General features: G+C 34.0%; 1 protein-coding gene across 4 annotated transcripts in view; it reads right to left on the bottom strand.

Moving 5' to 3' along the window:
- The window catches only part of LOC141498341 (zinc finger protein 474-like), a 99,043-nt gene extending 76,838 nt beyond the window's left edge, over positions 1-22,205 (bottom strand). For 2 of the 4 annotated variants that reach the window (XM_074201429.1, XM_074201427.1), the window contains exon 1: positions 22,070-22,205. The gene's annotated coding sequence lies outside the window, so the exon portion shown is untranslated. Of the gene's footprint in view, positions 1-4,362; positions 4,501-22,069 lie in introns of all 4 variants that reach the window. The other 2 variants (XM_074201428.1, XM_074201430.1) reach the window with 2 other exon arrangements.
- Between the last annotated feature and the right edge of the window lie 810 nt (positions 22,206-23,015).

Here is a 23,015-nt window from a genome sequence, read left to right on the forward strand (position 1 = left end):
ACCATGATGTTGGGAAAGATTGAAGACAAAAGGAGAAGGGATTGGTAGAGAATGAAATAGATAAAATAGTATCATGGAAATAATGCATATGAAATTGGACAGACTATAATAGATATAGTGAAGGATAGAAGAGCCTGGTTACTAAGGTCAGTGGGGTCACAAAGAGTCGAACATGACTGAACCAACTGACGAAGAACATTAGAAATATTCTCCAAGTCATTCATTTCTCTTTCTGGTCCTCTTCCTTCTAAAAGTAATCTGTAAATGGTGACTGGTTGATGAGGACCTTTCTCATTTAACCTTCTGTCAATGGTGCTGGTCTATTGAAGCAGGTAGCAAAAGGCCAAGAGATATCAACTGGTTTGGTTCTAAAGTGGAGAGAAGCAAAGGAAAAAAGATGAGATAGACTTATGGGGAAAATCTTCATGAACCTTAAAGTCAGTCAATAAGGTTTTTAACCTTTTCTGTATCTCTTTGGTAGTCTGGTGAAGCCAATAGATTTCTTTCAGAATAGTATTTTTAAAAATACAAAATAAAATACATAGGTGTACAAAAGAAATATTATTTTGAAAAACAATTATCAGTATAATAGAGTTGTAGGACTTTGGAGCACGTTCAGATCACAGAAGAAGAAGGCATCTAATTTCTGTGTTCCCCTACAACATGAATGGGAGTACCACCTTTGGAATAAGAGGAAAATAGTAAGAAAACTTTTTTCCCTTGCTCTCTTTTTTATTGCTTGATTCTAAGAAATGGTCCTGGGTTCTGTTTATTCTCTGTTATTTGTCCTTCCTTGTTAGGTTTACTGATTGAAATATCTCTCCTGATTCCATGTTCAACAGGAGTCTAATTCCTTTTCCCATTGAGAATTGCCATCAGTCTCTGAAACTGAAGAAAACAATAAAGGACTGAAATAGAAAGTCTAGACCCATTTCTCAGAGTCAATTGATAAAAGGGAAAGGAAAGAAGAAGTTTTAACCTCTCCCTGGTGTCTGCAGTGAGCAAAATGTGATTTTTCACTCTCTGGAGATAGCAGGAAAGAGTGTGAAGGATGACAAAGAATATCCTAATCTGGCAGTTTTAAAAAAAAACCTTGTTTTGGTCATGCAATCAATCAAAGGAGGCTATAGCTTTCCACGTAATAAGGATCCCTCTTTATTAATTGCTCTTGGTATGGTCTAAAGCATTGCTATATCCAATTCTACATCGATCCATATATATAATACACATATTTATATTTCTATATCTATACAAAGATCTCAATACATCTATATATGCATATGTGTATATGTGTGAAAACATGTATGTACATTTGTACATGTAACTATATAACTTTGTGTATGTGTATATTTGCATATATTCAAACAGCTGGTCCCAGATTAAGCATTCTTACATTGGAGAAAATGAGAAATGGTACATTTCATTAGAAGAAGATAGGCATTCCAGTGCTTTATGAAGAAGAAGAAAAAAGGGATTGGACAAGGGGTGGGGTTTGAGGAGAGAGAGAGAGACAGAGAGAGAGAGAGAGAGAGAGAGAGAGAGAGAAGGTAGGAAACAGCTCAGGAAACCTTTTGAAGGTATTTCCATTATAAATTAGTGGGTAATTTATTCAGCAAGTACTCCCCTTCCCTTCTACCAAATGATCCTTGATTTTGCATTAAAGCAGTCACTGATTCTCTACATGAAGAATGCTGGGTGACTCAAGCTATTAGTTGAAAGAATGAATCAGTCAATAAAAGAATCCTTAAGCAAACTATTAACAATATAGTCTATTGTTAGATTTCCAAGATGTGGCTAGAAATACTTCATAACAGAATTATCTTTTCTTTTGGGAATTACACTAACTTAGTTGACTTTTCTTCCTGCCAAGTTGAATGTTTTGTTGGACAATGCCTATAACTCAGTAAGAAATAAAAAAATATATAGGAATGGTTCAGCAACCCTCTTTCAACTTTGAACAAAATATCGAATATGAATTGAGTTCCTAGAATTAATTTATTATGATGAAAGACATTTTTAAAAATGGTCCCATAGCAATCCTACCAATGTGTTTTTCTTGACTTGGAAAAAATTCAAATGAAGTTTTTTCTTTTTTTTAAAACTAAGTCCAGTTACAAGATACACATACTCTAAGCTCTCAACGTCTAAAATTTTGTTACTTCTTATCATACCACAATTGTGGCTTATATCAGAACTAATTTCCAAACCACGGACTAGCACTAAGAAATCTAAAATCACAGGGTGAGAGGAGGCCAGATTATAGCAAATGGAACACAATGATTGACACACATGGCTCAGAAACATTGTGTTGGCAAGGCTAGATTGGCACAGAAGAGAAGGAGTCTCTGTACACTGGGAGGGCATTTGAATTACTGCCAATTCCATAGTGTGTTGATCCCAAAGTCTTTTGGAGCTTTTAAAATCTCTGCCTCTACCCTTAGGTCAGGCTCCACCTGGAGCCTGGTAATGGTATTAATTGATTTTCATTACAGTTTATTGTGACAATAGCAACACTTAATTAATAACACTATCTACTTTAAGTTGTTTCACCCATAAAATGCTAAGAGTGAGGTCAAATAGGACAGAACCCATAGATGTGGTGCTGTTGTTTGTGTTTTAGACCTTCCTTGGATTGATCTAATCCATCTAGTATGTTCATGACTTCTTTGGTGGTGCATTGGAAACATACGTTCCCCATTAGACCAAAACTTTTTTTTCTGAACAAAGAGCCTTTATATCCTTCCATCTCTCTGGGTACCACTAAGTAAATAATTCCTCAAAAAAATTATTGTCACTACATCAGAAATTTGGAGTCTTATGAAAAAGGATATTTTTTCATTGGCTAAGAATTGTAATTGGCTAACAGTTCTGAATCTCCATTCTACAGTCTTTCCATTTTTTCTCAAAATTCTTTTAGAAAATTCTATGTTACAAAATTAATTTGTTTATCTTGTAGAGTCATAAATCAAAGTGTTGATCTCCTGCCAACTAGGAGGGTCCCCCAGAAAACATGTGAAGCATGGTGACAGCTCTTAGTTTGTAATCTCTTAACCCTGTTTCTAGCCAAAGTATTAAGTATTTATTGAAAATTCTTGATATGTCCCTAGCTATCAAAAAAAGAATGAATTTGAGTCTACAAATGAGGGAGAATTATTAGGTGTCTTTTTCAATTTTTACTTTTAATAAAGGGGTGAGATTTCAATATTTTTATTTTAAAACATTCATAAGACTTGAAGACTGTGACCTTCCACTGAAAGTATTCAATTTAGAGGCAATTCTGTGAGTAGAAAATAAATCAAGATTTCTCTTATCATTTCATAAACATCTTAAATGTCTCATTTTTCCATTAATCTTATTCTAGTCAATTTATTTTCTATAATGTCTTCTTACTGAGTATTATTTGCAATCTTAAAATCTGCAGGCAGTATTGCTATAAGGAAATATATTCCTCAAAAATACTTGCTACAAATAAACAAAAAAGCTTATGAGGAAAATAGAGTTAGGAGCATAAGACCCCAAAACACTCATCAATACATAAAAATGTAGGAACCTGGTAAAATCAGTAAGGGTTTCATGCATGTTAAATGGTAAAGAAATATATAAATACTACAACATATAGTGTCCCCTGGCAATTCAAACAAGTTGGGTAGCCCACTGCAACTCTGAGCTTTGAGACTGAATGTAATGGAGGAAAGAGTTGAGTGTACCAATCCCTCTCTACTCACAGAAATTACTGTACGAGAATGTATACAACAAATAAAACATTTTATCTTGACAAAGATTGCTTGTAAAAGTGGGTGTCTGAAGAGTTGTAGACTTGCAGTATGCAAGTTATATTGGAGTAGAGCAGTTTTGTGAAAGTTCTTTTTTAGTGAGAGAAATTGAGCAGAAGTAAACTTGAACTATGACCAAATTGTTTCATAACAGATCAATCTTGTTGGAATGAATTCACATTTTTGAGACACGCATTATAATAGATCTGACTGTAATTGGAAATCCTGTCCCCTTCCACATACCATATCAAATAGAGAAACATATAAAAACATTGACAAATAGAAGAGAAAAAGTGAAAATCTGCCACAAAATAACAAAGAATTGGAAATAAAGTAGACAGCTATAGCACAAGAAAAAGCTTAAAAAACTGTGGCATGTATGTGAAAGTGAGGTTCCACCCTTATACAACAAATAAAATCATCAGAGGTAAGGAGAAGATAATATTGAAAACTGGATAAATTATAAAAATGACATTAATAGCACAATAATAGTGATGCAGGGAAATGTAGAGAATTATGAACTTAGCTTTAATAATGTTAAAATCTTATTAATTGTGGAAAACTATTTGTCCCTGAGATGTAAACTGACCTTGATTGTTGATTGTATCCTGTCGCCCCTTGACCCTGTTGTTTTGTGTCTTTGTCCCCCATTTTCCCCTTCATCTATCCTTGGCCGTAGACTCTGGCTTGACAGGAAATGACATGTTGAACTTGGGGGGTCAAGAACCTTGGAACAGGAAAGACCAATATGTAGCTTGTCATTGGAAGATACCTGGCCCAAGGTGTAAGACCACTCCCTAAGTGCCACCCCATGCCCAACCTACCACAGAAGGGTATTTAACAGGAAGCACAGAGCCTTCTGCTTTCTAATTTTCCTTTTCTTTTTTGACTCTGGAAAGATGGGTTTTTCTCATGCTTTCTTAGGCCATGTGGAGCACCATGGACTGCCCCCTTGCCATGTGCCAAGCCTCATAGCTGCCTGCCTTTTGCCTGTCTCTCTATCTCTTTCTGTCTCTCTGTCCTTTCACTCAAACCTCACCTATTCTTAAAATGGTTACTGCTTTTCTAGGAGTTTTAATCTGTATATTTGTGATATTTTGCCATAATAAAATCCTGAGCAGTTTTAAATTCCAGAGTGCATGAATTCTTTCTCCTTTTCAGTGGCCCCCAAATTCCTGTACTTATCTGGTTACCCCAGTTCCTATTGACAATAGAAGAAGATGTTAACATTCTCTTTTCCGAGCTGGAGAGATTGAAGAGAAAGATAAAGAAGAAGAAAAATATAGAATTAAAGAGAATGTTAGAAAATAATTTTTACTGATTAAGTAGAGACTTTTGAGTAGGAAAATGGAAGAATATGCATATTTCTCAATATACCATAGTACCTTTACAAAAAATGTTATGACATAAAATGAATCATGAAAAAAATTTAAAAGGCAGAAATGAATATTATTTGTAGACTATAATGCAAGAATTACAATTAACAGATGAATATTTGTGAAAGATTTAGAGTTAAGTGAAAAAATATTGATATCATGAGTGAATGAATAAAAAAACAAGACAGCAACAATAGTAATTATATTAGAAGATGCAATTAAAAAGAAATAAATGAATTAGCAACCTTAAAACAAGTACAGAAGTCTCCAGAATTAGAGTAGAAATAGAGAAATTTGAAAATACAGACTAGTAGAATGATTAAATAAAACTAAGTGATTTTTAAAGACTAATGAAAATAAACTTTTAAATGTCCATATAAAAATAGAGGAAAACCAAATTATAAAAATTTAAAAAATGAAAATGAGTTCACAGCAATTGGAAAAGAAAATGATTTGAAACTATTTTATCTCTTAACCTTATATATGTGCGAAACTTAGAATTCTGAGAAAGTAGTTTGTGTCCACAAAAATTTAAAACATTAAATCTATCAAAAAATAAACATATACTTAATCTTTGAAAAAATCAGTAAGCTACAAAAAATTGCTAAAGAGGAGGGAACCACCAGAACTCTGTAGAAGATGGATTCACAATTGAAATCTATTAAAAATATAAAGCATGATTAATACTTACACAACACAATTATTTCCAAGAGTTATACCTAGAAGATACTCATCAACCTCTTTCTGATTGAGAGGTGACTCAGAGTATAGAGTGAGACATGATAAATGTGGAAATGTTTTTCTTGACTACACATTTCTAACAAGAATTTTGTTTTTTCTTTCCTCATTTGTGGGAGAAGGAATGGGAGGCTAAATAAAAGACAAGTTTTTGGTGATTAAAAATTAATTTAAAATGAAATTAACTTTCAGGAAAAATGAAAATACTCTGAGAAGGGGTTGAATCTTTGAGCAACTACATGGTCCAAATGGATAGAGTGGTGGGCTTGAGTCAAGATGACCTAAATTCAAACCCTGCCCCAGACACTTTCTAACTGTATATTACTGGCCAAGTCATTTATTCTCTGAGTCTCAGTTTCCTTGTCTTTAAAACATGGAAAATAATAATATAGCATTATTACTAGGATCAAACTTGATAATGTATATGAATATTGCATACTTTACAAAGCTCAAAGCAATATATTTGTTGTCCTGTCATTTTTCAGTCATGTCCAACCATTTGCAACCCTATTTGGGGTTTTCTTGACAAAGATACTGGAATGGTTTGACATTTTCTTCTCTAGCTCATTTTGCAGATGAAGAAAACTGAGACAAGGTCACATAATGTCTGAGGCGAGATCTGAACTGAGGAAGTTGAGTATTCCCAATTCCAGGCACAGCAATCCATACCCTGCAATATATAAATATTATTATTATTACTATTATTACCCAAATTGTCATTTAAAAACTAAGCTGAGATTCACAAGATTGGGTCACAATCCTAGAGTTGGAGAATTTAGTACTGAATGGAGGGAAACAGAAGAATGACATGGAAGGCAGTAGAATAATTAGGAGAGTGCAACAGGAAAGAGATTTTATTTGCCTATTTCATAATTTTTCAAGATATAACACTGGTATTTCTATGAGTTTCATGGTGTCACTCTGAAGTTGAGGTTACCAGATTGAGTTCTTTGATTAAGTAAAAATTCATAAAAGAAGTCTAGACACATTTTGTTGTTGCATGTAATCATCTACTCAGAAGGTTAGAAAAAAACTTAAGAGAACATCCATTCCCTAGATTAAACTAACTCAGTCAAAATTTGGGAGACTTCAGATATTTATAGTTTTGTCAGTTTGGATATCCTCTCCTTTACCAGATGACAATCTCCTATAATTTAGCAGATGGTCTTCAAGTTTTGCTTGACCTGAAATATTTTCACCTTGCAATTACTGAGGTGATCAGCCTCTTGAACACAGCAAGACCAATTCTGACACAACAGATACACAATCAACTCCTACCCCCATGTTCTAAGTCTTTCTAGCTTATGTTCTCCTGGCATAGATACTTTAGAACCTGGAGTAAAAGTAACACTATAATGAAATTTGAGAGTTAGGGTTTTAGTGAATTGAAAAAGTCCTCTAGGATCATCCAATATGATCAGTGGACACTTAAAAGAGCCATGGACAAACTCTAGGGTAAATGCCATAGTTTGCTCAAAGATATATGGAATCCATATCATTGAAGGTCACTTTTGATGATTTCCCTAGCAACAGCCATCTCTCTTATGCCCTATGCTTTACTTCCTTAACTTCAAAAACTTAACTCCATCCTAAATATTTTTAAGATTTTGCCATTTCCACAATTTACCCCAAATGACCTGCACCAAAATTTTTTATGCCTGGAATGAAACTCTGTTTTTACCATCAGTCTTAGTCCAAATACAGGTCTAGCAACTCCTCCTATTGTCGTGTCTGCCAAAAAGGGGCTTCTAGACTTCTTTCCCGTGGAGTTCCACAAAACCTGAGTAAAAAAGGCTCCAGCAATACAAATTACTAGTTTCCTCTCTTCCTTTTCCTCCTTCCCCTTTTTCAACTCATATAGGCCTTGCAGTTCTACCAGCTAAGGTGGTAATCCTATCCCTACATGTGTACCATTTCAAGTCAAATTAGTCTAAGAGGCAGCTAGGTTATATAGTGGATAGGGTATTGTAGTCGGGATAATAGGAATTTTAATCTTGCCTAGGTACTTAGTAGGGAGGTAACCCTGGGAAAGTAATTTAATCTCTTTCAGTCTCAGTTTTCTTATCTGTCAAGTGAGGATAATAATATCTACCTCACTGGGATGTGAAAGTTAAATAAGAAAATATATGCAAACCATGCTTCAAACCTGAAGGCACTATATAAATGATAGCTATTATTACTATTTTCTCTTTCAGTCAGAAAAAACTCACAGCTTGGAGATCAAGATTTATAGCATTCCACAGAGTGGAAAACCACAGATGAGATATAAAGAATAAAGTTCTTATTTGCTCTCTCTGTGCTTTGTTGATTTCACAATTTGTTTCTTTCCTTCAGTCACTGTTCTTCCTTCCAATTTTCTTCCTTTAACTTCCTTTTAAGTATTGGGAACTGGTTTTCATTTATTTGTTTACACCATCTTGTTCCCAGTCTTATAATTCTTCAAATACCAGGGCTTTATTAAGTTCTATAATTATATGGGAAAATTATATAGGACAGAAAGAAATCTCTTCTGACACTGTGAAATCAATATGCTTCTAAAGCAAATATATCTAAGATCAATCCATTCTGAAAGCATAAAACAGTCAAAGTTTTGCCTAGGTAAATATATCAAAAGATTTATGAATCTCGAATGCCATAATAAATTAAAGGTGCTAGTTTAAATGAAAAACTAATGATGCAATAAAGCCAATTTCATTAAATATTATTTCTTCATTAGTGAATCACTAGTAAATTAATTTTATGTAGGAGAACAAGGGTTGGGGTCACTTCAAGAACTTTTAAATAGACTAGGATCCATTTCTCTCCTGTCAGTGTTATAATTCATCCCAGTAACTTCTGTAGGAAACGTTTATCTGTAATTTCCTTATCAACTTGCAATTATACCTGATAGTAAGAATAATTAAATTCCTCTAGCAACTGTACTTTATAAAGACAATCTTTTTAAAAAAATTTAAGACAATGGGGTTAAGTGACTTGCCCAAGGTCACACAGCTAAGGCAATTATTAAGTGTCTGAAGTCGGAATTGAACTCAGCTCCTCCTGACTCCAAAGTCAGTGCTCTATACACTATGTAACCTAGCTGCCCCTGCACTTTATAAAGAAAACAATTGATTGCCAAGGTGAAATGTGTTTTTAGTTTGGGCTGATTGAAATTTCATGTTGTTCACATTGATGATGGCCCACTAAGGATTGAACACTTAAATCATCCTAATATTTATTTATGCAGTTGTGCTGTTACACATTTGGGATTTTTTTTTGTCTTTTAAGAAGACATCATGAACTTATTTAATATAGATATTAACTTTTTAGTTTGTGTCACTTAAGGTTAAGTGAAACATAGTTTAGAATGTTCTCAAAAGAGATGTATGTTTCCATTGTATTACTGAATAAATATTATTGCCAAAAAAAGAAGACAGAGTGTTCCCATTTGTGCTATTTCTTGTTTTTGGGCCACTGACATTCAAAGTCTCAACCACCATCTCTTTGCAGACACCACTGGAGATAGCCCAGGACCTTGAGCCCAAGAGTCTTGAGAAGAGCAATCAATTATTCAAACATTATTAAGCACCTACTGCAAAAATGGTGCTAAAAACTAAGGATACAAAAACAGTCTGTGACCTCAAAGACCAGGGGAGAAAATTTCCAAACCTAGACTTCCTTCCAACAGAGTTCCACAAAACCTGAGAATAAAGGCTCCAGGAGAGAGAGAGAGAGAGAGAGAGAGAGAGAGAGAGAGAGAGAGAGAGAGAGAGAGAGAGAGAATAAATAGGAAACAAAAAGTGAAAACACAAGAATAAAGAGGAGTTGGGGAAGTCTTCCTGTAGAACATGGATCATTCCTTTGTCCAGTCAAGGTGTTGCAGTCACAATTGTCATTTAGAGGATAGACAAACCAGACTAGTGGTCACTCTGAGAAGAGGCAAAAAGTAAGTAGTGTCTGCTAGGCAAGTCAAAAAATACTCACTATCTTAATTACTCAGAACTCAATGGAGATAGTGTAGGTCTCAACTCAGAAGTCTTTAATAAGAGGTTTCTTCTCTCCTCCCACCCCCCATTTCTTACTTTTCACACAAATGCCACCAGCCATACCACATGCCAGCAGGCTGCCCCCTCAAACATAATTGAAAGTCACAATCACTATGGAGAAAAGGAATTTCTGAACACCAACCTACAAAAGGTAATGACCTATTGAAACAGTCTATCTGGGAAACTCAAAAGACCTCAGACTCCCTCCCCCCACAAAAAAATTACTTTTGTTTCCATTATATTCCCAGCAGTAATTGTATTGGGAAGCAATTTCCATGGTGATATGGCAACCTGAGAAACATGCTGTTTGTTCTTCATTCTTGAAGAAGGCTATGTCATTAAGGAGGTGATGTTTTAGTCATGTCTGACTCTTGGGGTTTTCTTAGCAAAGAAATTGGAGTGACTTGTCATTTCCTCCTCAGCTCATTTTACAGATGAGGAAATGAGGCAGAGTGACTTAGTCACACAGCTATTTAGTGTGTGAAGCCAAATTTCACCTTAAATCTTTTTGATTTCAGGTTCAGTGTGCTATTTAGTTGCCTTAAGATTAAGTCACTAAATAGGTGTATATCAAGTATGTGCTGATAAATATTTAATAATTGACTCTTTGAAAATAATGATTTATCTTGACTTACTTGTAAGTTTCATCTGTCCTATTAAACAATGTATTTCTTTTTTTCCTTAAATTTAGATATCAACAAAATAAATCAAAACCTGAATTCTGAGGTATAAATTCTCAATTTAACAATTGATTGGATCCTGTTTAAATTGATACCAGTACACCCTTGAATTGACATCATAGAAAATAGTAGTTTCTAAAAGGGGGCTGGACTACAGCTAAATTCTTCCCATTCCTCAAAATTCAATTCAGCAAAGACATTCAAAACAAAAAATTATGACATTTCTATAACTTTTTACATATTCTTGATTAACAAAATGGTGTGGAAAGGAGACTGGATTTAGAGTTAGAGAAGAGGTCTTTAAAATACTAAGGGCTATATAGCACATCATTCTAGTTATATAAACCATGGACACTATGCCCTTCTGGGCTTCAATTTCCTTCTCTATATAAGAAGTGCATCTTCCTCATTTGGACATTTTTATTTCCTGAAAGGGTAAGAGATAAGGACATTTGTGTGAGATACAATCAGAGAAGCAGTTTTTTTTGTTATAATGGGTAGACACACAAGGTTCTAAGAACTTGAAATAACATAGCAACTCAGATATTAAGACCTAATAGTTTCTTAGAGAGAATACTATTTACTTTTCAGTACAAATGGCTAAAATGTCTTGTTTCTGAGTAGTTAATTTACATTAACTATAAAGAATTTTGAAGTCACTAACTTGAAAAACTAGGAAAAAATTTTTCACAGTATAATCACTATGAAAATTGTATATTTTATAATTTCTGTCAGAAATATGAATTTTTCTCTCACCTCAAATTAGAAGTGAGTTACAGGGGTTCTTCTTGAGAAGAAGGTGTTTTTTAACTCAAGTTCACACAAGATCTGTTAAGTTGAGGAAGACAAGTTTTGACTAATCTTAAGACATTTCATAACCATATGACCCTGGGCACCTGGGCAAGTCAGTCACTCAACCCATTTCCTCATCTATAAAATGGGTAAAATAGGAATGTTTTAAAGAGGAAAGCTATTTTGTAAACCTTAATGTGTAATATAAATTCTGGCTATTATTATTGTTATAAAACTAAAAGATAGAATTTCTGAATGTTCTGGGAGCTAATGTGATTGGATGAAAGTTCTGTTATTTGAAAGAACTGACTGGAGGAAGAAAGAATCCTCTTATGTGGGAAAAATTGGTTGGAGAAAGGAAAGGCTGGATCTCTTTACCCTTTACTGCCATCTCCTTCCACCTACACTTAAGATGGGAAAACCCCTCAGATTCCAGTGAAGTTGACCTAATTAATTCTCCAAATTCCAGATTTAGGGAAACTGTTTCTGTTCCCCAAGCAAGGGAGCAGACTTTAATAGCTCTACTTTGGATCTCTGCAAAAAAGAGCAAAAGCAGAATGAGTCTATGTCCCAATATTAACAGCTGGCAGAGAAATTGTTTTGCCCAGCAAGTGAGGAAAGAAGCCTAGAAAAGGATCAGTCCCTCCCAATAGGTGACACATAGTTCAGACTATTCCCTTAGGAGATCAAAGCACATGATTTTTTTGTATTCTTGCACCTTTCTGATAGAGTTCTGCATGTTTGTGCTTATCTTCCTTATAGTTACTCCATTCATCAGTAGGAGAATGGAACTCAAGTTTATAACTTGAACTGTTTTTAATGAATATTTTTGCCTCATATTAACTATTTTGTTTAAATAATAATGTATAGAACCACTGGCTTTAGAATCAAGATGACAGGAGTTCGAATCCAGTCTCAGATACTTGCTAGCTGTGTGACCTTGGTCAAATCACTTAACCCTGATTGCCTCACCTCCTGGGTCATCTCCAGTTGCCCTTATCCACCATGTCTGGTCACTGGATCCAGATGGCTCTGGAGGAGAAAGTGAGGTTGGTGACTTAGCACCTCACCCCCTCACTCAAATGCAATTCACATGCTTGGCATGGCATCACCTCTCTGATGCCATGTTCTTCTTCAAGAATGAAGGACAAACATTATTATTTGTTTAAATGTGAAGCACACTGTGAATTAGAGATGTATAACCTCCCCTAAAATAGAATTATTCCTAAAAGTGAGTTGTAGCAGTATGCTATACCCTAACATGTAAACTACCTTTACCAGAGTAAACACAAATGAAATTAAATGGGCCAGGCCCCAAAGAGAAAGAGTTAAGGGAAAGGGAGAGAGAACCATGACCTAGGCTACATATGAAATGAGAGATATGACTTCCAAAGTCCCTTCCAACCTTAAACATTTGATCCTACCTCTGAAATAAGTATTATTTCAGAGATGTGAAGAATATTCAGAGATGGAAATGATTTGCCTGGGGTCACAGAGCAAATTCTTGAACAAGTTGGATTTGATCACAGGGTTCTGAGAATACAAATCCAGTTCTCTATATCATGCTGCTCCTAATGAGCAAAATGTAAGATTCTTAAGAGCAAGAGGATTCTTAGAAGATGTAGGTCAAAAATTCCAGGTTTTCCAAATTCCCCCCCTCCCCAAAGTCCAAATATTACCTCAGTGTGAATGTGCTATGATAGGGAAATAAAGTCAAGGTAAAGTTGTTGTCCTCCTAAGACAATGTGAGAAGGTGTTAAGAAAGATCCATTTCTGGTGGAGTGAAGTGCAAGCATCATCAGGCTTAATCTGAAGGAGGAGACAGCAAAAGATTTCCTATTTAAGATCATTGTAGACAGTATAAAATATATGAGCATAAACCAGTCAAAATACACCCAGGAACTGCATGAATATAATCATGAAATATTTTATATAAATAAAGTTAGATTGAACTAATTGGAGAAATATTGTTTCTGAGTGAGCAAAGCTTATATCATAAAAGTCACAATTTTACCTAATTTATTCACTGCCAACCCAATTAAAATAATAAAAAATATTACTCATTTGGAAGAACAAAAGGTCAAAAATTTCAAAGAAACTAATGAAAAAATGTAAGGAATGAGGTTTAGCAGTACCAAATCTTAAACTATATTAGAAGGCAACAAATATCAAAACTAACTGGCACTAGCTAAGAAAAAGAAAGGCAGATCAGTGGAAGTAGATATACAATGCATAGTAGTAAAGGATTATAGTAACCTTGTCTTTGACAAATATAAAGATGAGTTTTGGGGAAGAGAATTCATTATTTGGTAAAAATTGTTGGGAAAACTAGAAAGCAGTCTGACAGAAACTGGACAGGTCAAAATGGATACATAATCAATCTATAAAGAGATATATAACAAGAAAATTAAGGGCATGGATTGTCTCACTTTTTATAAGCACCTAGCATTAATTTCTGGCATGACAAAAACATTTAATAAATGCCTATTTTCACTGCAGCCTGATTTGGTTGATTACTAAATGGGTAGTGAACCACCTAGTTTAGACTAATCTTGCTAGAAGTGTACAGCAAAATGCAAAGACCCAAGATAAAACAATAGTTAGATTTAGATAGAAGAAAGTTTTGACGTTACAGGAGATCAGAGTATACTTGTAGGAGGAGGAGAAAGAATCAAGTGAACATTATGGATGAGAGAGAATGATTTATGGAGCTGAGTCTTAGGGGATGGGATAGAATCAAGGGTAAAATAGAAGAATTAGACTTGGACAGGAAACCCTCTTCCTCAATTTTGACAGGAAGGAAAGAAAAAGATTGGTATTGATAAAGACCTGAAGGGTTTTTTTGTTGTATAGAAAAAGACAATGATGACATTCATGATGGACATCCTGTAGGAGATCACCCAGTTTTACCTAAGCTGAAACAAGAGTAATAGAGAATTGTTAGATTATCTACAACCTATGCCATTGTTTTGATGATGATGCCATTGATGATGATATTTGTTTTTTTGCTCTTGAAGAAGACTATGACATCAGGAAAGTAATGCCATGACAAGCACATAAATTAGATATAAGTGAGGGGTGCTGTGCTAAGTCACCAGCCTCACTTTCTCCTCCAGAGCCACTTGGGTCCAGTGGCCAGATATGAATCAGGCAAGTGGAGATGACCCTGAAAGTGAGGCAGTCAGTGTTAAGTGATTTTTCTAAGCTATTAAGTTTCTGGATTTGAACTCAAGTTCTTCTGACTTCAGAGCAGGTGCTATACCCAGTGCCCCAACTAGAAAATAAAGTATATGACTAGCTCATGAAATCCATTTAATGCAGGACATCTAGTATATTTTGAAGAAGTCTGGAACTGTGATTTCATTTGTATGGGAAACTTCTGGTGTGAAAATTGCTTTCAGTGATACCAATAAACAACATATCTGCACTGTATAACCTTAAAGTTACCTGGAATACTTGAGAGGTTAAATGAATTGCCCAGGAATCCTCTAGTCAGTGTAGTTCAAATACAAATCTTTCATCCCTAATAAGCCCTTTTACAAAGATAATAAAGTGAAAGAGAAGGAAACTGATGAAATGTATTATTTGATGTTTTCTTATTACCTATTTTTTCTTCCTTGTTATTCATACTTAATGCATTTTTCATTTGACATCATTTGTTTTTATCACTGACCTGTTTCTTAGATTTTGTCTCATGTGAATCTCTTGGTTTCTCAATTGCTATTTTTCTTAACTTCTAGGAGTTTCCTTTTCAGTTAAAATCCTTCTGATTAGATTTTCAAGACTCCAAGAAAGCATAAATTTTATTAGACATGGTTAGGATCACTTCATCCATAGTCAGAAGTCTTTTATTCCTATGGTATAAGCTGTATTCTAAAAATACAAATTTCTTTTTAAAATTTCATCTTGCTTTGAACACTTACCAAATTTGCCTTTCTCTTTTAAGTTTTTTTTTAATATCAGATGGACAGTAGTGATGAAAATTCCACCTGTGCCCCTAAGGTCTTTAGTCTTTTTGCCTCAGACTTTATAATTTTTAGAAATTCTTTCTTGTATCTGAAATCAATCTGAAAGAAATCAAGAAATTGCTCCTGAACTGACCTTTAAAGGAACCAAAGGATTCTGAGAGGTGCAGAAAACAGTAAACGTATTTCAAATATGGGAGAATGGTTACTGTTATTGTGATTCTGAAATAATATTCTGTGATTTCCCCCTAATACTTTTATAACTTTTTCTCAATTTTTAAAATTTTAACTCTTCCTAATGAAATCTATTTTTACCTATTTACTATTTTTCCCCTCCTCTCATTTTATTCTCTTAATTTAGAAGTTTTTCTGTAACACTGCTATCACTTTGTGAAGTTAAGTTTTACAAATCCAACATTTGAGAGGCTCATCATGTTTTTGGATTCTCTAATAAAGGAGGGGTTATTTTAATGCCAGCAATACTGTGATGCTATGTTTACAATTAAATAGAATGAAAAAATCACTTAGCATGATTAATTGATAGAGATATTAATCTACTTTTCTACTTTATCATTTTTTTAAATGATTATTAAAACTCCTAAGTATTACTGAAATCATTTATGAAAAATAACTAAAGAAACAGTTAAGAAACAAACAGGTATCACTTGAAGTATTTCTCACAAATTCATAACAAAATTCCTGTTAGTATTCCTTTTTTTTTTTGCAGGCAATGCCCAAGGTCACACAGATAGGCAATTATTAAATGTTTGAGACTGGATTTGAACTCAAGTCTTTCTGCCTGCAAGGGCAGTGCTCTATCCACTGTACCACCTAGCTGCCCCATTAGCATTCATTTTAATCTAACATTATATCTATTCCATTATGGAACAAAGTCCATTCAACTCACCCAGGAACTTTGGATATAATCAAACAACTCCCTTCCCAAGTGTTCCTGAGCAATACCTATATCTCCTTTTAAAATTTGTAAAATGTTTTTTCCTCTTAGTGTGGGACTATTTATCTGACAAATTGCAGAATTTGTCAAGAAAAGAAAAGTCAGATCTGAATTTCCATTAAAATGCCTATTTTGTAGCAGCCTTAGTACCTGTAAAACCAGACTGTGATAGTGCAGAAAAATTATAAATTATTTCAAATATCTTATAATCTAAATTGCACTAAAATGGTATTTTAGCAATCATACTCAAAAAATACATGCCTAAAGGGCCATATCCTCGCATCTAAGGATTAGGCTATTAGACATATCCTCTAAGGAGATCAAAGATACTATAGTACAAAAGGTTCTCTATATACCTAAATGTATATAGAAGCAATTTTTGGCATGACAGAGTCAGAAACAAGGTATATTAACATTAATAGGGAAGTTAGTTAAACTTTAGTAAATGAAAGAAATAGAAATGATAAGAAAATATGAATATCAATGAGAAAGCTTGTATGAATTGATGCAAAACAAAAAACCCAACAAAACCGAAAAGAAACCCAACATACAAGTAATTACGAGAATGTTGATGAAAAAACAAGAAATAAAAATCAGTTCCCCTTTGGGGAAATAGCCCCAAAGAAATGATATGAGCATGCATCTATCACTCTTCCTCTTTGAAGAGACACAAGGATCTGTGGGTATGAAACTCACATATAATGTCACATTATACTGATATATTGATTTTGGTGATCTATTTATCTTGCTGTCTCTCTTTTCTGTATATCTCTGTCTCTGTCTTTCACTTTCTCTTTTAATTCTTTGTTATGAGAATGGTGGTTCAGGAGGGAATAAAGAAGAGCTATAATGGAAAAAGGAATTATTAAAACAAAACATCAATTTTAAAAAATATATTACCATTACAATGATGACAGTTATGTCATGAGTGACAAACTGAATGCTGAGCATATGTAAATAAATTTAATTAGTAACTTGAATAAATGATCAGCTATGCTGGCTAATCAAGAAAAAACTTCAGAGGACCCTAGATATATTAATGTCAAAAGAAACCTAGAGCAAGAGAAGTAAGCTTTGTCATTTAGACCAAAATTGAAGAAGAACATATCCAAAATTCAGGTTAGGTAATGGTCATACCACAGAAGCAACCCAATCTTCAATAAGAAGATAAAAAGTTAACATTTTTTATAAGTTTTATATGAAATATACTTATTTTCCATAATTTATATAAAAAATTTGAGTTATGAGAAAGAGATTATGCTAGAGAAAACAGTGAGTTTTTCAATAAATGGTCCTGAAATCAGCAGGTCCTCTAAACAAGGTCACTCGGAGGATCAGAGTGGAAGGTGTTATGCATCAGTCTGAGCTACAGTAATAAATATCTGAAACCAGATTCTAACACTGGTTTGTTAAAAACATAAGTGAAGTATAGTGATTGTCCCTACAGGTCACTGTTCAGGGAGACAGGGACTATCTAAGCACTCCTTAGAGCATTGGGAATCATAGTAGGAGGCAGGATCAACTCAGTCTTTGATCACCTAAATGCTACTGGGGGAGGGAAAGTGGTGTTCGTAGTAGATCAGAAATATTTGCAGTGTTCATCATCTACTTGGGATTTATGAAGGAAGAGCATGGATAAAATTATTTGGGGATTGTGAAAGGAGGGAGAAAGAGATAGGTTGAGGGTAGCACCTGTATCATCAAGATACTGAGTTAGAAGACAAGTATCAAGACAGATCTGGTAGTATCTAATATCAACTACATAGTCCAGAACAGTAGTGACAAAAATAGTGCATGGAAACAGTATCAATCAGGATCAAATCCAAAAGTAACAGAGACTAGATCTATCGTAAAGTCAAAATCCAAGAACTGAAATTGAAAATAGAAATAAACAAAAATTTTCATGTGTTAAACCCAGACTACATAAATTAAGAATATATAAAGCAGAAGTTCTAAGGGAAAAAATGGCTTTACTCTATAATCTCTAAGAGTGGCTAGCTAAATAAAAGAAAGCAAACACTTTAAAAACTAAAATTATAAATGAGAGAAAATAGATCAGAAGGCAAAATATTCAAGTAGTGAACTCTGAAAGAATAGGTAAAACTCAGTAATTCCACGAGACAAAAGGATTAAAACAAAGTCAAAAGAATCTAAAAAAATCAAAATATAAGACATACAATGAATAAAACAGAGAGACTTTAGAAAATAATAAGATTCCCTGAAACCATAACCACACAAAATCCTGTGCACTGGAAAAGCAAGAAAGACAGTGAAGCTATTGTAGAGTTCTTTGAGGTGAGTGAAGTATAAAAAAGATGGAGAAAGTAGAAAGGACTCAGCTTATGAAGGACTTTAAACACCAAACAAAACATTTTAAATTTTATCCTGGAGGCAATAGAGAGCCACTGGAGTTTATTAAAATGGAAAGTGACATTGTCAAATTTATGCCTTAAGATGCTCACTGTTGCAGTTAGGTGGGAGAACAATTGAAATGAGCAGAGATGCAGCAGGGAGACCAGTTAGAAGGATATAGAAATCAAGAGATGGTAAGGTCCTGAATAAGGGGGTGTAGTTACATGAGAGAAGGAGATATTTATGAAAGATGTTATAAAACAAACAGCAAAATTTGACAGTGAACTGGATATGTGGAGTGAATGTGAATGAGTAGTGAAGGATGACATCAAGACTGTAGACCTGGGTGACCTTAAAGATGGTGACACCATCAATAGTAGCTGGAAAGTTTGGAAAACAAGAGAGTTTATAGGGAAATATATTGTGTTCTGTTTTGTATATATTGGGTTTTACATGCCCAGTTCAAGATATCCAAGTGGTAGCTGGTGCTGTGGGACTAAAGCTCAGGAGGAAGGTTAGGTCTGAATTTATGGATCTGGGAATCATTTATACAGAGTTAATCATTAAACCAATACATAGGAATTGATGAAATAAATGAGAACAATAGTGGAGATAAAGAAAAGGAGGTCCCAGTATAATCTTGTTGGGGTGGTGGTGGGGAACCCATGATAAGTAGAAAATGTATGTACTGGAGACCCAGTAAAGAATACTGAGAATGAATAGTTAAACAGGTAGAAGCAGAAGGAGATAGCAGAGTCATATAAACATAGAAAGGAAAAGATGTTAGGAAGGATGAAAACTGAGAAAAGGCCATTAAAATAGGGAAATAAAAGATTATTGGGAAATAAGATTTATAATGAATTTGGAGAAAGCAGTTTCTGTTGAGTAGGATTGGAACCTAATTTGAAAAGAATTTAGAAATAAATGAGTGGTAGGGGTTATTAAATGTAGGAGGTTTTTGCTAAGTAGAGAGTTAGAAATAGTAACTAGTGATGATCAAGGTAAAGATTTGTACAACTAGGTGAGATACTGGTGTTTTTGGAAGGCAGCAGAGAAGGAGGCAGCAGAGAGGGGAAATATTGGAGAATAGAAATAATAGTGGGGGCAAGCTGCTGGGTATGTTAGGATATGGGATAGAGCACATGTAGAGGTTTTTGCCTTGGCAAGTAAAAGGCTCATCTCTTCATTCAAGACAGATATGGAGGGAAACCTAGTGAGAAAAGATATGAGTAGTATGAAAAGAGGATGGAGAGAGAAGATGGTGCTTTCAGAGCTTGACCTTTTTGCTAAATACAATAAATCTGGGTAGAATGGTAATATTTGTGCTAATTATATTAAGTATAGAGGGTGGTCTTTCACTGTTCAATCATGCACTTTCTCTTTCTGCTATAGCCTGAAGACCATCATGCTCAAGGCTCTGGGGATATCCCTGCCCTCTTTACTCTTCTCTGTCATGGTTCATAGATTTTAGCTATTGTCCTGGCTTTGAGGGGCAATATTTTTCAAATTTTGGAGATCTTGACTGATGACCTAACTTGGAGTCTAAGTAATGTCCTGGGATTCTTCTTCCCTTGATGCCCCTGCTCCCATGATTAAGCCAAAGAGCCTTCTCTCACGAATGAAAATGGTGGATCAAATAGTTCATATTAAATAGAACAAGTCTTCCATTAAACCCCTTATGTGTTCACAAATATTAAAACTGTGGATCAAACAAATTTTGGAGTTTCTACCTGCACCATCCTTAAACTTCCTTTGACCATTTCTAACATAACCTTCCCTTGAAGTTGGGTCCCATGACTTGGCTGTTTTGGCCATTTTTGGTGCAAAAATAATTGCTTTTATCCCTTCCCTTGTGAAAAAGCAACTCTTTCTAATGACTTGTGCAGTTGACTGAAGTTTTAGAAATTGATAAGATAGTAGAGTTACAGAGTTTATGAAAGGAATTGCATTCAGTCAAGAACAATATTTGTATGACTGTTCACTTTAATGTTGCTTTTTAATGAGCTTTGGGATGAAAGGTCCTCTGGAAAAAAAAACAAATTTGGATTGTATTTCATTAAATTTCAACTGAAGGCAAAATGAATATATACGTGTGTATGTATATATATATATATATATATGTGTATACATATATACACATACAAACATATATTGAATTTCTTTTTGTAGAAATTGTGCTTTAGAAAACGTTTTTGTATGTATTTTCATAAATATGTAGGATTTTTTAAAAACCTTTAGAGAGGTGATTTCAATAGTCAATGCCTCAGAAAGGCGGTGGTTTAAAAATCTGTTAAGGGTCATAATTTTTATAAAGAACTAAAAATATGATCCATAGAAACAATACTGTATGATATATCAATTAGGAAACAGAGGACCTGAATTCTAGTTTTGGTTTTAATGATAGACTACCAAAAATTTCAAAGTGCTGACCTTTGTTTATTTATGAATTATATCTAGGGATATAAATGGGAAAATGTTTTATTTTGTTCCTAATTTTTTAAAGGATTTATTTATTTGTTCTTATTTAGAGAAACTAATCTGTTAATATGCAATACTGTATGCACAGACATACATATAAAATGTATATCCATTCACATACATTGCATATAAAATATATCTTGCCCAGCATAAATTTGAGGTCTTAACAATTTCAAGTCATATGTGTGTGTGTGTCTATATATTATATTTGAAATAACTTCCCTAGTCCTTAGGCTATCTTGCCTGAGAGGATATTTTAAACTTTTTATCTCTTTGGAAGAAGTGAGTATATGTACATAATATGTGGAGAAAGCATACACTGCCTGTGTCTCAGTCCTTCACAGCTCCAGGAAAATAGTGTAAAGTGAGGTATCAATCTGTACATTTGTTTTAATGCTTGTTTCAGGTGCAAATACTAAAAACATAATGCTATATATCATTGGAAACTTGTCAATAAAGTTATATGAATTCATTTTTAAAAAATTGTCAGTGAATACACTTGGTCTTAATAGTCTTTTTTTTTCTTTGACAGATAATATAATTTATAAAATCTGTCAAAACATTCTCAATTTATACCCTTCCCCTGTCAAGGAAAATGAGAAAAAATATTTATCTCATCATAAAAATTTATTGTTTTATGCATTAGTGCAATTTAACAATGGTTCATATTACTGGCATCAAACAATGAAGTAACTGGAATTTTTAAAATTTATTTGAGATTTTGGTTTAATGCCTATTTACTTTACTTTGGTTAGCTTTCCTATAGAGATCAAATATTGAGGATCGAATGGTCATCAAATGATGAGAGCAGGTGCAAGCCTTTACTAGGAACAAAACTAATCTCTTTTTAGTTCAAAGAAAAATTTAAGACTGAAGGAGATATAGACAACACAAAAATAACTCATTGTGACATTTTGGCTTGTGACATCTCTTACCTTTCAGTCTCAGCCCTTTGACATAGCCCTGGTAGAGTTGGGGAGAGATAGGAACAAACTACCCAGTTCAAAGACTGAAGTTCCTCTCCCTTAAGACTTTAGAATACTAACATTTGATTTGGGTAACTAACATTTGCCTGGGTAACAGGAATCCAAGCTCTTTGTCCTCTGGGGGTTACCTGGCAACCTGGCAACAAAAAGAATGTTAATTGTGTTTTACAGCAGCTGATTGGATAAAAATGAAGTAACTCAGCAACAGTCAATGAAAATAGGTAGAGGGAGCAACTTTCTCTCAAACTAATCCATAGGACTAACACCTATATTGTGCCCAAAAGGAAAATAAAATACTACTGGTTCTTTTTATAATAGAGAAAAGGGAATAGACATGCTCCTTTTTTATAGATGGATTTTTCTTTTGTATTATTTGTATTAAGTTGCGTATTTAATCTCCTTTTTCTTCTTAGAAGAACTTAGATCTGGTTGAAAATATATGTTAGTAGGTCACAATGTAAGTCACACCAAAATAAGAAATTTAGGAAAACACTTATTTTCATAATAAATTTGAATATGAACATTTATGGAATCTGATGATTTAACAAATACAAAAAGTAAACTGGCATTTTTTTGTTTATTCAATCAAAACTAGATGCTTGAGTTCACTGATAAGGCTGTTAGTTCTGTTTAAGTAACTCATGGAGCATAAAGTTTGATTGAACTAGATGATCTCTGAAAGATTTTCTAACTGTAAAGTTTTGTTATATTAAATACCCACAATATAACTAAGATGAAGGTGACGGTGAGTTCACTGATATAGGAAATTTCTATCAATCTAAGTCAGTATATTCTCTGTAAATTAAGGCCTTAAAGAGTTATCATGAATTGTGAGGGATTAATTGACGTGACCAATTATCACACAACTAATAGATGGTGCAGATGGGACTTGAAC

The sequence above is a fragment of the Macrotis lagotis genome, chromosome X (genome assembly GCF_037893015.1).
Source record: "Macrotis lagotis isolate mMagLag1 chromosome X, bilby.v1.9.chrom.fasta, whole genome shotgun sequence".
NCBI lineage: Eukaryota > Metazoa > Chordata > Mammalia > Peramelemorphia > Peramelidae > Macrotis > Macrotis lagotis.